This window comes from Myotis nattereri, assembly GCF_964212035.1.
Source record: "Myotis nattereri genome assembly, chromosome: 1".
Lineage (NCBI taxonomy): Eukaryota > Metazoa > Chordata > Mammalia > Chiroptera > Vespertilionidae > Myotis > Myotis nattereri.
Window position 1 is genome coordinate 182,461,856 of NC_138075.1, and position 5,196 is coordinate 182,467,051.

The window sequence follows — 5,196 nt, forward strand, 5'->3', positions numbered from 1 at the left end:
ATAATCTCAGCTGTGAACTGGGGATAGGTGTATTTGCCCTTGTCTACTTTATAGAGTTGTAGGAGTCAGTTAATGGAAAAAGTTACAAATGTAATCATTATAAGGAGCCGATGACTTGTTTTTATTGTTTGATAATATCTTTGATATAGTTTGATTGATTGCAAATTCAAGCTTCATTACTTTGAGGAAGTAGGATTTCTCCAAAAGACTGAGGGTAAGGATCATGTCCATCTTGCTCCTAGTACTGTGCCTGGCACACAGTAGGTACTCATTCAACAACTATTGTCTGTTATGACCACGCTAGGCACTGGGGATGCTAGGCAATGGAGAATTAACAGACTTGGTTCTTGTCACCTTGGTACTTAGTTTCTAGTGTTTGTCGCATGAATTAACAAGAGCACACCTATTTTCATGACTTTTGCTTCTCACAGGATATTTGCTCTGTGTAGTAATTTTGTCTCCACATCTAGTAGGAGACAACTAACATTTTTATTTCACCACATTCCATACCTTAATTATAGTCATTACCCAGGAAATCTTTCATATTCTCTCTCTCTCTCTCTCTCTCTCTCTCTCTCTCTCTCTCTCTCTCCACAAAGGTAAAATGTGTTGCATATAATCTAATGAGTAGATGTTATTTAACAGTGAGGATGTTGATGTTCCAGGTATTTTTCTAGCATTATTGCCAGGTAGTGTGACCGTTTCATTTCCAAATAAGATTACTTAAATACCTATAACAGGATTGCCCAGAACTATTACTGCAATTTTCTCACGCAAGGATTAATTAGTCTCTGTAGCATTATAAAACATACTCAGCAATACTTAGTTATCAGTACTTTCCAGAAAAAGAAGCATTTGAACAACAAAAGCAACAGGAGGTTAAACTGAGACATTATAAACCCTTGGTAGAACCCTTGGCATCCAGACAAAAATCCTCCCTGCAGGACTATATTGAGCCTAGACAATCTTACCCTCAGCCCAGTTCTCACAGAATTTCTACTGATGGATTCAAAATGGGCATGAACTTGCCAAGAAAGATAACAAAATCTATGAGGAAACAAGACACAATGACTAAGAGTCAGTAGAAACAATAAAAGACAAAATCAGATTGTAGACACTTTATGTATCGGAATGTTCAGATGTAGAATATAAATACATGTGATTAGTTATGTATAAGCATATATGTTTATATACATAAAGTAAGCATGCTTAATATGTTTAGGAAATAATAGAGGGAGTTGAAAATATGAACAAAGTTTTGAAAGATATATTTGAAAAAGAATTACATAGAATTTATAGAAATGAAAAATATCATTGCAATTAAAAACTCTGTGGACTGGTTTACAATAGATTAGATCAGCTCAAGAGAAAATTAGTAATCACAGATAGCTCTGAATAAATGCCTGGAGTACAGCAAAATAGGTAAAGAAATAGAAAATATGAAAGATATGGAGGGAAGAGTAAGAAAGTCTAATATACTTCTAATCAGATTTCCATAAAAAGATGGTAGAGAGAATGGGAAAGAGGCAATATTTAAAAATATAATGGCTGAGAATTTTCCAGACTTGATTAAAGATACAAATCCTCAGTTTCAGGAAGAACAACTGACCTCAGATAAGATAAAAAAGAATAAAATCTCATGTAGCATTTCACCATGAATACAAAAGGCAAAAAGCTGACATTAAAAGTAGCCAAATAGAAAAGATAGATTATTTACAAAGGAACAAGTAAGTAGACTAAAGCTAACTTCTAAAGCAATGATAGAAGCCTAAGACAGTAAAATAATCCAGCTTTGAGGGAAAATTAGCTATCAATTTAGAATTGTATATTTAGCATAACTATCCTATATAATAAAAGCCTAATATGCTAACTGTCCCACCGTTCATTCAACTGTTCAGCCAGTCACTCTGATGTGCACTGATGTGCTCCGACCGGTAGGTTAGCTTGCTGCTGGGGTCTGGCCAATCGGGACTGGGCAGGATGGGCCAGACACGCCCTGGAGCCCTCCCGTGGTCCCTTCCAGTCCCCATCATGCACCGGTGGGGTTCCTCAGCCTGGCCTACACCTTCTCACAATCCAGGACCCTTTGGGGGATGTTGGAGAGCCAATTCCGGTCCAATCCCCACAGGCCAGGCTGAGGGACCCCATTGGTGCACGAATCCATGCACTGGGCCTCTAGTCTTTCAGTAACAGGGCTCAAAAACACTTTCAGACAAACAAAAACATGGCAGAATTTTATCAGCAACAGACCAAAACTAGAGAAAATCTTAAAGGTTGTACTTCAGGTAAAAGAGAGAAAATGACTATTATAAAATACAATAGAATGTTGAAAAAAGAAAATATATAAGTATTATTTTAAAAAATGGATTGTATAAATTAATAATAATGTCTAATTAGTGGAGATTAATAAAAATATTTTTTCTGAAATACTGGATTTTTTATTTAAATGAGAGGAGGATAAATATATTGGTTAGAGAAGTATAAAGGAAAATGTATCAGGCAGATATTAACCAAAAGAAACCTAATATAGTTATATTAATATCAGACAGAATAGAATTTAAGGGAAAAAAGATCATTAGAGATATATAAAGATTATTATGCACAATGGTAAGAAGTTTGATTCACACTCACATGTATACACACTAGACAGAGATATACAATTGTAAACTTATTTGTATCTAATAACATGGGTTAAAATATAAAAAGAAAAATTGATATACCGATATAGAAAAATTGATTAATACATTCTAATAGGAAGACTTTAATACAACTCTCAGTAATATATCAAAAGGACCAAAAAAAATTAGTGAGGACCAAGGATTCAAAGCTTGGTCCTAATGGATATATGTAGAACTTTGCATCCAACAATTACAGAAAACACATTCTTTCTAAGAACATGTAGAAAACTATATTTGGAAGTTCATAAAGCAAGTTGCAACATATCTCAACTGGTATCATTTAACTCACACACACTGATCACAATGTAATTAAGTAAAATATCAATAGTATACGTAAAAGTATTTATTTGAAAATAAAATAAAACACAAATAATTTATAGGTGAGGAAGATATCAAAATGGAAATTTAAAAATAAATGTAAAAATATCAAAAATTGTAGGATGCAGGTAAAATGATACTTAGAGTGAAATGACCTTAACTTATTAAACTGAAAAAGAAGAAAGGTTTAGATCTAAATAAATGGAAAGACATCCCATGTTCATGGATTAGAAGACTTAATATTAAGATGACAGTACTACCCAAAGTGATATACTAACTCAACTAGTCAGCATATCAGATATACGGAAACAACCCAGTTAAAAAATAGGCTAAAGACTTGAATAAACATTTCTCCAAAGGAGATATTCAAATGGCTGGTGAGCACATTAAAAGAAAAAGGAACCCTTCTGCACTGCTGGTGGGAATGCAGACTGGTGCAGCCACTGTGGAGAACAGTATGGAGTTTCCTCAAAAAACTAAAAATGGAACTCCCATTTGACCCAATGATCCCACTTCTAGGAATATATCCCAAGAAACCAGAAACACCCATTAGAAAGAATATATGCACCCCTATGTTCATAGCAGCACAATTCACCATAGCTAAGATTTGGAAACAGCCTAAGTGCCCATCAGCAGATGAGTGGATTAAAAAACTGTGATACATCTATACAATGGAATACTACGCTGCGGTAAAAAGGAAGGAACTCTTGCCATTTGCAACAGCATGGATGGAACTGGAGAGCATTATGCTAAGTGAAATAAGCCATTCAGAGAAAGATAAATACCACATGATCTCACTCATTTGTGGAATATAGAGAACAACGTAGACTGATGAACAGGGACAGATCCAAAGACAGAGAAACAGTGATCAGACTATCAATCCCCAGAGGGAAAGTAGGGGAGGGTGGGGGTAAGGGGAAGAGATCAACCAAAGGACTTGTTTGCATGCATATAAGCCAAACCAATGGACACGGACAACAGGGGGATGAGAGCATGAGTGGCGGGGGGGGGTTCATTGGGGGGATGAGGACACACTTGTAATACCTTAACCAATAAAGAAATTAAAGATAAAAAAAGAGATGCTCAACATCATTAGTCACTAAGGACATGCAAATCAAAATCACAGTGAGATACTACTTCACACCAACTAGGACAGCTATAATAAATAAACAAAACAACAAGGATTGGTGGTGATTTGGAGAAACTGGAACCTTTGTGCATTGCTGGTGGAAATGTAAAATGGTAGAGCTGCTGTGAAAAACAGTTTGTCAGCCCTCAAAAAGCTAAACATAGACTTAACATATGACCCAGCAACTCCACTCCTAGGTATATACCAAAATAATTAAAAACAGAGACTCAGATATTTGTTCACAATATCAATATCAGCATTATTTATAATAACCAAAAGTGGTAACAACCCAAGTGTCCATCAACAGACAAATGGATAAGCAAAAAATATGTGTGTATGTAAGGGAATATCGCGCAGCTATAAAAGGAATGAAATTCTGATACATGCTACAACATGAATGACTTTGAAAGCATTACATTAAGTGACATAAGCCAAATGCAAAAGAACACATATTATATGACTCCACTTATATGAAATATCTAGATTAGGCAAATTGATTGAGACAGAAAGTAAGTTAGAAGTGACTAGGGACTGGGGGGAGAAGGAATAGGGAAATATTGCATAATGAATACAGAGTTTACCTTAGGAATGATGAAAATTTTTGGAAACAGATAGTGGTATTGATCACACAACATTATAAATGTATTAAAGCCACTGAATTATATACTTAAAATGCTTAACATGGAAAATTTATGTTGTGTGTATTTGCCACAATTTTTTAAAGTTGTAAAAATAAAAGGTTTGAAAATTAATGAGCAACAATCCAATTTAACAAATTGGAAAAATTGCCAAATAACCCAAAGGAAAGCCCTGGCACCTGTGGGCTGCATTTGGGGGTGGGTTCTGCTAGCAGAGGCACTGACCGGAAACTGGGGGTGAGGGAAGGGAAAAGGCAGGGTATTCCTCTCTCCCTCTCTCTCCAAGGAGATGTCAATTTCTTTCTTCTCTTCCAGTTCCCACCAGGCAGCTCTCATAGGTTCCAGCTTCCATCATTGAGATGTGCTTAAATTTCAGACTTAGTATTAAAAATATGTAAAATTTCTCACTAATATTATATGCCAGTTACATGTT